General features: G+C 40.6%; 1 protein-coding gene across 1 annotated transcript in view; it reads right to left on the bottom strand.

Moving 5' to 3' along the window:
* dclk1a (doublecortin-like kinase 1a) overlaps nucleotides 1–11233 on the bottom strand; it is a gene marked incomplete at its 5' end in the record, with an annotated part of 155785 nt that overhangs the window by 72451 nt on the left and 72101 nt on the right.

The following is an 11233-nucleotide window of genomic DNA, read 5'->3' as shown; positions in this document are numbered from 1 at the left end:
AAAGTTCATTTTATTTGTATCCACTTTTTCTCCTTATTTTCTATTTTTTCTCCCATCCCAATTTCGTATTTCCAATTCTCCCCTCCCCTGTCTTGAACGTTGCTCGACTATGCCTCCCACTGGTCGGTTGTAGAGAGGATAGAAGCCTTGCATCACGTGTCCCCTCCGGTACACGAGGAGGCAGCCTGTCGCATCTTTTCACCAGACAGCGCGGACTCTCAGTGGCGAGGTGTAATGCATGGGAGGCTCACACTACCCCCGCTACTTCCTGTCTCTGCTGTGCAGGTGTCCCCCAACCGACATGTAGGAGTCGCTGTCCACAACGTCCAATCCCCACCCATCGACTTCCACCCGCTACCTCTGCCAATTGAGATAGTATGACGACTGGCCCAAGCCGGAGGCAATGCTGACACCGGGATTAGAGAAAATAAAGTTCATTTGACTAGCGCTTTAGGTAGTGATGCACGATATATCGGCCAATATGGCAGTTTTTTTACACATCGGTATCGGTCCGATATAAAGATAGGGCCGATATGGGCAGATAAAAAAAAAAAAAAATTTAAATGTTTTTTATTTTATAAGTTTTTCATGTTTTGGTCTTAAATAGTCAGTCATTCCTGAAAATAAGTTACAAAAGTAAAAGAAAAATGCGTTTTGGAAAATAGCTCTTTATTTGATTATCATAAAAAAGTGTTTTCTATACAGAGATATCGACATCGGTAAATATCGGTATCGGCCAGAACAGCAATATTAATATCGGTTATCGGTATCGGCCACAATTTTCACATCGGTGCATCACTAGCTTTAGGGATTCTTTTCAGGGATTCATATTGTCCACATTTAATTCACAGTGCTCAAATGTAATCAGGAAACAAAACTGTTATCATTGGGTTAAACTGTTGCCCAAAGCTTCTAGCAATGGATAAATGAAAGGTCCACATGTTGAACAACAAATCCAGAGGAGTTATACAGTTGTGAAAAAGAAAGTGTGACAGAGTGGTAGCAACCCAGTTGCCAACAGTTGAAAACAGTAAAAATGCTGCCATTGTTTATACGCCAAATGAAGTCTCCTGAAACACTTAGAAGTCAGTGTTTCCAGACACATACATGTTGCACTGATGTAGAATGTTATTTAATTAATGGTACACTTTAATTGGAGGGAAAACCAATTAACTAAATGACTTCTCAAACTGTTTAAGCTGTTTAACTATAAAGTAGCAGAAATAGAGAGATTGTGACAGAGAGAGAGATTGTACACACTGCACACACACGTGTATTTGTATGACTGACACTAACACTTGTGTGTCAGTGGTTAATGTAAAATACAGATATTCATTCATTCATTCATTTTATTTTGTTTCGTACATGGGGGTACAGTTGATCTTTGCACAATATCACCAACATCTTTTTTTTTAACATGATACACCCATGGCCGAAAAGGAGCAGGATGAAGAAAACCTATGTTTCCTGCCCCCTTCTAAACTTCATATTTATTTTAACATAATGGTCAGCTCAAGTGCACCTTACAGCTTCATACCCTATAATAATAATAATAATAATAATAATAATAATAATAATAATAATAATAATAATAATAATAATAATAATAATAATAATAATAATAATAATAATAATAATAATAATAATAATTAATACAAATAATAATAATAATAATAATAATAATAATAATAATAATAATTATTATTATTATTATTATTATTATTATTATTATTATTATAATTATAATCATAATTATAATAATAATAATGATAATATGACCATGAATAATAATAACAATAATTACGGTATTAATAATAACAATCATAATATTGCGGGGGCGGCTACGTGGCGTAGTGGGCAAGGCGCTCGCCACGAATGCGGAGACGCTGGGCTCGCCTGTTCGAGACCCAGCGCTCCACATTGCTTTCAGTTTAGCTGGTTGTTCATACTAATACACATTGGCCGTATTAGGGGGTGGGAAACTGATGGGTGGGGATCGGGCGTTGTGGACAGAGACTCCTACAGGTCGGTTGGTGCGCCTGCGCAGTAGAATCAGGAAGTGTCGGGGGCAGCGTGAGCCTCCCACGCGTTACTCCTCGCCACTGAGAGATCGAGCTGCGCAGGTGAAAAGATGCGACTGCTGTTACCTCAAGTACCGGAGGGGACTTGCGCTATGTATGACTTAGTCCACATTGCAGCCGGCTTGTGGGAGGCAAGAAACAGCGTTCGTGACAGGGGAGGGTTGAATTGGATGATACGAAATTGGGATGGGAGAAAATATAGAAAATGGGAGAAAAAGTAGATCAAAAAAAAATCATAATATTGCTAGATACCCAAATAAACAAACAAAAAAACAACCTGCACCACGAGCCTCAGATGCATAAAAAAAATAAATAAAAAATCAAATCAGATACAGAGAAATACCTGCTGTTCATGCAGATAACAATCCCTAAAGCTAGTGATGCACCGATGTGAAAATTGTGGCCGATACCGATAACCGATATTGTTCTGTCTTTAAAAGTATTTTTTAGTTGGAAAATATTTTTACAGTACTTCAACTCATTCTAAAGAGAATTCCAGTTTGACTCCCACCACTGATATACACATCTGTGTCAGGGTTGTCCGTGCAGCACACTGATGTTTAAAATGACCTTCCCTTCTATGCTCTCCATTCTGTGATATGAGGACCAACCTGTTCTGTAGATTGGCTGGTAATGCTTTACTTTTGGCCTTGTGCATAACTGCTAATGTCTGTAACTTAACTAGCTCTTGCAATTTCAATAATCCAGAATTAATAAATAATATGTTGGTGTGTTCTCGATAGTCTGCTTTACAAATAATCCTAATAGCTCTCTTCTGTAGGAGATACAGTGGTTTTATATTACTCTTATAGGTGTTACCCCAAACTTCCACACAGTAATTAATATAAGGCAATATGAGTGCACAGTACAATGTTCACATTGCTTTGTTATCTAATACATATTTAACTTTATTCACAATAAAAATACTCTTAGAAATTTTTTTCTTTACGTGTGCAATATGAGGTTTCCAGGTCAAACCTTTGTCCAGCAATACTCCCCAAAAAAAACGCAGTGGTGGGTTAGTGATTACTGTATAATACAGACATAGTGCTGAAGTGATGACAGGTGGGTTAGTGATTAATGTAGAATACAGTATAGTGCTGACGTGATGACAGGTGGGTTAGTGATTAATGTAGAATACAGTATAGTGCTGAAGTGATGACAGTGGTGGGTTAGTGATTAATGTAGAATACAGACATAGTGCTGAAGTGATGACAGTGGTGGGTTAGTGATTAATGTAGAATACAGTATAGTGCTGAAGTGATGACAGTGGTGGGTTAGTGATTAATGTAGAATACAGTATAGTGCTGAAGTGATGACAGGTGGGTTAGTGATTAATGTAGAATACAGTATAGTGCTGAAGTGATGACAGTGGTGGGTTAGTGATTAATGTAGAATACAGTATAGTGCTGACGTGATGACAGGTGGGTTAGTGATTAATGTAGAATACAGTATAGTGCTGAAGTGATGACAGGTGGGTTAGTGATTAATGTAGAATACAGACATAGTGCTGAAGTGATGACAGGTGAAGAGGATTGATTAAAGTGTTGCTTCTTTTATGTATAGGAAATATAATGAATCATGATTAATACACATTGAATTAATATACTGAACAAATCTAATTATATACTTCTACACACTCACTCTTTCTCTTTCTTCCTCTCTCTCACTCTTTCCTTTCTTTCTTTCTTTCTTTCTTTCTTTCTTTCTTTCGTGCTTAGGTCCTAAATTATTATTATTATTATAAATCATCATTGAACGTGCACATGCTCTTTCTCACACACATACATAATGAAGTTAGCAGCTCAGTATACCATCCCCCACACTTTCTTAATCAGTCACACATGTGGAGATATACTGAAGTGATAGAATATGGTAGACTTGGGCTAAATGTCCTTATAAGGTAACAACTGTCACCCTGGTAAAATATGTAGTTAGGTATATAAGCTGACAGAAGGAGACAGAAGACAGCCAAAAAAAACAGATCTTTGTGATTGTCAAAAGGTTTTAGTAAAGCGTGGTAAAATTTACATTTTGTCTGGACATCTTTTATTCAAATCTTAACCCACTGGAGTTTCTTTTATAGTGATCTTTCTGGGGTTTCTGGGGTCAGACAGGTGATAATTACTGTTAGACTGAAAGGAGAGAAGATGTCTGATCTGCTCTATCTCATACTGTCTGTCTGACCGTCTGTCTATCTCATACAGTCTGTCTATCTCGTACTTTCTCTCTGACATTCTGTACTTCTCATACAGTCTCTCTGCCATTCTGTCGGTCTGTCTGTCCCATGCTGTTTCTCTCTGTCATTCTGTCTGTCTACTGTCTCTGTCTGCCATTTTGTCTGTCTATATATCTGTCTAATACTGTCTCTCTACTATTCTGTCTGCTGTGATGCATGGCTGTCAAGTTTGTGTCATATGTAAGTCAATCCAACTTTCAGAACCATGGACAGCGCCAGTGGAGGCTGTGCTATTTAAAATGGCCAACCTGAGACAGTCATGTTATCCTCATGAAATAAATCCAAGTCTTTTAGAAAAGTAACACAAAGATTGCTTCATTGCAACTCTGATATCTACTGTCTCTCTGCCATTATGTCTGTCTGTCTGTATAATATGGTCTCTCCCTGCCAGTCTGTATGTCTGTCTAATACTGTCTCTCTCTGCCATCTGTATGTCAACAGGGAACTGTCAGAAAGACAGACAGATGGAGAGAGATTCAAACAGAACAGTCTTTCTGCCAGTTCCCAGAAGAGAGTTTGTATGTCTGTCTGTCTCATGTTGTCTGTATCGGTTTCATCTTATCTATTTATTTCTCCTGGTCTCTGTCTGTTCCTCTCCACCTGTCTGTCTGTCTGTCTGTCTGTCTGTCTGTCTGTCTGTCTGTCTGTCTGTCTGTCTGTCTGTCTGTCTGTCTGTCTGTCTGTCTGTCTGGCTGTCAGTCTCCTGTCTGTCTGTCTGTCTGTCTGTCTGTCTGTCTGTCTGTCTGTCTGTCTGTCTGTCTGGCTGTCAGTCTCCTGTCTGTCTCTTGGCATCTTGGTCTGTTTCTCCTTCCATCTACCTGCCCGTCTGCCAGTTCCCAGATGAGTTTGTCTCATGTTGTCTAATATGTCAGTCTCTTGGTCTCTGTCAGTCTGTCTCAGTCTCTCAGTACCTATCTTTCTCTCAGTCTCTCTGTTTCGGAGAGCATATCTTTCTCTCAGTCTCTGTTTCAGACAGCATATCTTTCTCTCGTCTCTGTTTCAGACAGTATATGTTTGTCTCTGTCTCTCTGTTTCAGACAGTATATGTTTGTCTCTCGTCTCTGTTTCAGACATGTTTGTCTCTGTCTCTCTGTTTCAGACAGTATATCTTTCTCTCGATCTCTTTATGCTAGTGAATGGTCTTTCTCCTTGTCTTCACCTAACCTGTGTCAAATAGTATTTTCAAATAATTCAGAGTGTTTGCTTTAATCTGCTTGGAATTTGTGTTATATAGCATAATCCATATTCAGTGTAAAGTAAGTAAACATAAAGTAGTATATTTCTTAACCTTATGGCACAGAACCATCCACCTGGCACTCCAAGCAAGTTAAAACAAACAAAAAGAATGCACAATGCAATGCTAATTGATCCTTTTCTGCCCAGACACATAACCTCTTAATTTAATCAGTTCCAGTTAGATTCCCATCAGTGCAGGTTTAATTTCCTGATGAGAAATTAAGGTTGTACGTGGTTCTGAACCCTTAAAAGTTTGAAGTCCACAAACTCACTTTCTCTGGTACGTCTAGCATCCTCAGCTATGGTGGCTGGTGGAATACAGTGGAGACATGTGTCTGTGCATCAAGGTTATGATAGTTTTGTATTTTTGTTTTGACTTTTTGTTTTCTATTTCAGTTTTAGTTTAGATTATATTTGGTTTTGGTTTTAACTTTTTATAGATTAGGTTAGATTAGATTAGGTTAGATTATATTAGGTTTGTTAGTTTAGTTTTTTATTATTATTATTAGTTTCAGTATTAGTTTAGGTTTTCTTTTTAATATGGTGGTATTCATCAGGGGTGAGATTCAAGAAGTTCAGAAAAGATATTCATGTAATAAAAACACAACAAAACACCATACTGTTTTAAACATTTATTCACAAATGAACAGATGAACAACCATCCACTAAAGACAGATATCAAAGATGTGCGTCAGTGAGTGTGTTTGTCACTAACCAAAAAAATCCCAACTTGGCACAAATATGTCTAAACAGTCTACACTGAGATGCAGATCCTTACATGCAAATTGTGTGTGTTTATGCTTCTGCTGGTAGTGTGCGGGGCAAAGAAAATGAACAAACAAATCAATTTGAACAAACAAACTCTGGTGGCTGCGCACCTGTTCTGCATAGTAATTGATGCACACAGGTTAAATAAGCCAACCTGACACACACACACTAGGGAGAGAACCTCTGTCAGGACAGCGCTTAACATCTGCTCCTGGCTTGTAACATCTTACCACTCTTCAATACATGTCTGTGTTTGTACCATCACTGCCAGTGTCTGTGTGTTGAAGAGTGCAGGAAGAGTCAGGTCCACTGCCACAGTCACCAATGGTACGTACTGGTAAGATAATAAGCCAACCTCTCCCATTCATGAGCTCCATTGAAAAAGCTCAGAATACTGCAGGTTGAGTTCCTTGAAACGAGCCGGGCTGCCAATTCTCGTTCCTTCTCTTTCCCCTGGCCAACTCTCTCAGTTGGGTAATACACATGGAATGAAGTGATGCAGTGATGGCTGGCTGCTACATATATATATATATAAAGATTAGATGGCGCAAGGCAGAGTCTCCTGCGCAGTTCACCGGCGGCCATCTTGCTACAGTTAACTGCTGCTTTAAGGTGATGATCTGCACAAACAAAAATACTATTAACTCGCTGAAATCTTGACGGATTTACAAACGGAAGAATTTTTATTAAAAATGTTTTTAAATCATATGAAAGTCCATTATAAGTATGCAGTATGATAACCACATCTCTGACGTTTTTAACAAACCAAACGGTTGAAAGCTGAGGAAGCTATGGTTATTTCAATAGTACATGCACTATAGGGGCGGCTGGGTGGCGCAGCGGTCTAAGCGCTCGTCACCAACGCGAGAGAGACACCGGTATCCAATCCGGCTGTCAGCGTTGCCTCCGGCTTGGGCCGGCCGTCATACTGACTCAATTGGCAGAGTCAGCGGGAGGGGAGTCGATGGGTGGTAATCTGGTCGTTGTAAACAGCGACTCCTACAGGTCGGTCAGGGCGCCTGCACAGCAAGGACAGGAGATGGCGAGGGTAGTGTGAGCCTCCCACATGTTACACCTCGCCAATGAGAGTCCGCGCTGGCAGGTGAAAAGATGTGGCTGGCTGACTCTGCATGTATCGGAGGGGACATGCGATACTATGCGATAGTATCTATCAACCCTCCCTACGACCGACCAGTGGGGGGCACATGCGAGCAACGATCAAGACAGGGGAGGGGGGAATTGGCACGACTAAATTGGGATGGGAGAAAAACACAGAAAAAGGAGGAGAAAAAAGTGAAGAAGAAAAAAAAATAGTACATGCACTATAGACATGCATGTTATGAGTGGGCATGTTACCCTGTAGCAAGATGGCCGCCATGTGGCAACGTCGGCCTCTGTTGGCCAGCAGCGCGGGTGAGTCATCTACTCTTTCACAGTGACACAAACTAAAGCCAAATTATCAAGCTACATTTTCAAACTATTCTATAGACTAAAGACGCACATAAACAAGAACACCCTGAAGACTCTGGCAGGAGCACTCATTCAGGGGTACTACGACTATGCTTGCACCTCATGGTACCAAAGCACCTCAAAGGCGCTAAAAACAAAATTACAAACATCTCAAAACAAACTGGTCAGACTACTGCTTGACCTTACTCCTAGAACCCACCTCACCCCTGCCCACTTTGACAACCTAGGATGGCTTAGAGTAGACGACAGAGTACAACAACTTGCAATGGGCCTGGTCTACAAGATACACTACACGACCAAGGTACCCATGTACATGTCAAAATACTTCCCAAAGGTCAGTGAATACCACGATCACAACACCAGAGGGAGCTCCACAAATCATGTTAAACCCAGATTCGGCTCAAATAAGGGACTAAACACGTTTCGCAATTATGCCACATCAATGTGGAACGCCCTACCCAAAGCTGTAAAGGAATGTGGATCACTACCCACTTTCAAAACCTCTCTCAAGGGACACCTACGGGAGACTGCAATTCAACACTGGCCCCTGTAAATATCCTAACCCAACCCCCTCCAATGTACAGTCATTTACCTAGTATGGTTTTGTCAATAGTTCAATGTACATTTGTGTTTGTTTGTACAGTGTCTCCTCCCCCCCCCCCCTCAATGTACAGTGTTACTTGTTTATACAGTGTGCCCCCCGGCCCCCCCCCCCCCCAACCACCTCCAATGTAAATTACCCAGTATGGTTGTCAATATCCCAATGTACCCAACCCCCCCCACCCAACCTCCTCCAATGTACAGTTTCTACGTCAAATGTATATACTCCCTTTTCTTGACTCCTTCTGTATCACAAACAGTACTGTATTTGCAAATCTGGTATGTCATAAATGTATAGATGTAGCAGTACTGACTATCTGTATGTCATGTATGTCATATATGTCTATATGAATTGAAAATGGGGGACCCTGATGGAAACAAGACAAACGTCTTTCTCAGGTCTGCATCCCCTTAACAATTGTATGTATTGAGCCGTACTGTATTGTACCCATTCTGCAATCTGTTAAATAAAGTTTTCATTCATTCATTCATTCATTCAACAACATTCTCAAAACACCCCACAATTTGAAATAATTATTTTAGATCAGGGGTTCCCAAACTTTTTTAGCTCAAGACCCAAAAGAGACATTTGGTGTTTCCCCGGGACCCAAACTTACAAAAATACATCATGAATTGCCATAACATACATTTATAAACTACTGATAAAGAACACAACAAACCATGAATTTCAAATGTATATGAAATGTATTTATTTAATTATAAAAGTACATCACAGCAATAACCAGAGTGTAATGTTAAGTTTCTCACCACCTCATAACATATGTACATACAATTTTGTAACACTTTTAAATTAACAAACATGTTCTACTCTCCTTTCTATTTCTCACCCCTTTTTCAACTCTCCATTTCTTACCCCCTCCCTCTGTCCCTCAACCTTAAACCCCAACATTGAGCAACATTCTGATTAATTTGTACTGACTTATTTAAAAATTCTACTGGCCTGACATCATGCTAGAAGGGGTATAATATTTCATCTATGGCACAATGAAATCTAATGAGAGGTATGTGGCTGGTTGAAGTTTTCAACCAGCAGATCTATTCTGGGCTTGGTTTTTGAAAGTGCTATTCTGAGGTCATGCTGAGCATTTATTGTTTCTGTATTTGTTTTTCAGGTATGCTAGAGTAGAAAACCCAGATTCACATAAGTATGTGGTGCCAAACTGAATCAACACATCTACAGCTTTTTTATAAAAAGAAAATAATAATAATAATAATTCTTTATTAATTTATTATTATAATTAAATTTTATTTTATTATTGGCGACCCAATAAAAACGGGTCCGCGACCCATTTTGATTTAGATGAATTGACTCAAAATGAACGAATCAGTAAAAACAATCAGACTGCCCAGCACTAGTGCTTCAGCTCTAAGGCAAGTAATTGGCAGTTGATTAACAATAGAAATACCTCCCATGTTGTACTTGACATCATTAATACAGTGAAGGTTATGTGTACCTGGTGGACACACAGAGAGCCAGGCAGCTGGTAACATGCTGCGCCATCTCAGCTGGAGAACAAGGTGCTTTACTTTTCTATGTAAAGTTTACATACGTAGTCTTAAAAGAGACATTTTGTAAGAAATTAAACAAATACACTTACAAATATGGTTTCAATATGACCCCTACCCTAGAGTTTAGGGTGATTACAGCCAAAATCCCTAATTCATGAATTGATTATTTATTCAATCAAATGTAGACATGATACAATGGGATTATAACAGAGCTGTAGGAATTTCTTTGTGGTGCGTTTTGCTCAAATAATCTCATTGTTTGCCTGTTTTCTCTTTTTGTCCCCCCCCCCCCCCCCCCCCGAACACACTGAGGCAGATGACATCACCCAGAGGAGAGCAGATCTCTAGTTAACTGATGCGGCTCAAGACACAGAACATGTTGGTGCATTTCAAATCAGATGATCACATCCTCCTCACAACAGAACAATAGGATTACGCTTGAAAATCAGCAGAACATTGTAAACAAAAAAGCAAAGTGAAGTCTTCGCATTATGATTTAATAAAAATGTAAAAAGAGAGTTTCTCAAGATTTTAATTGTGTATGTGTTTTTCTTTGGGGGGGGGGGTTACATATTCAGTCAAGCAACAATTTCTTGTTGATCTTGAGGAAAACGCGTTGCTCCAGAGATGTGGCTGTCCTGTTTCTCAAGCCAGACGCACACACGGAGAAGATGCGCTCCACAAAGGCTTGTGAGGCAGGGGCACTGATGAGATCCAAAGCCACAGGGGCAAGTTTAGGATAGACTGCCTCTCTTGATCTCCAAAACTGCAACGGTGTCTCGTTAAACATGCCCTGTTTGACGTCGTTGACGTACATCTTCATCTCGGGTAACAGACTATCTTCCACATTGGGCTGATTTGTGGAGGAGTTTTGAAGGATGGCAGTGGGGGTCCCTGCTGGAGTTGGAGTGGCCCTCGCGGTGGCGACATCATCCTGAGAAGCAGGAGCTGGGTTATACTGTGCTGCCAGGTTCTGCACAAAGGCCTGCGCCGCCCTCCCCAGTGGCTCTCTCTCTGACGCCTGAAGAACCAGCGAAACACTCGGATCCATGAGGCAGGCTCCTGCCGGGGTGGCGTCAAACCGTTTGGAATCGGGGTCAAGGATGCCGGCGAAACGTTCCCGCAGGGACTTCAGCAGCACCTGAGCCAGTTGCTTCCCAACAGTAGTCGTCAGCAGGTGCGCCTCGAGGCTGAGCAGGCAGGGCACTACTTGTGAGAGTGACTGGCTGTCACTCCGAAGCTGGTACGTGTGAGTGGCAAAGGGCTCAAGTAGCCCAACCAGGTTCTGGAGCTTGGCCCAGTCGTGTGG

The sequence above is a fragment of the Notolepis coatsorum genome, assembly GCF_963971535.1.
Source record: "Notolepis coatsorum genome assembly, chromosome: 8".
NCBI classification, from domain to species: Eukaryota; Metazoa; Chordata; class Actinopteri; order Aulopiformes; family Paralepididae; genus Notolepis; species Notolepis coatsorum.
The sequence above is the reverse complement of the archived record's forward strand: the minus strand, read 5'-3'. Positions and strand labels throughout refer to the sequence as shown.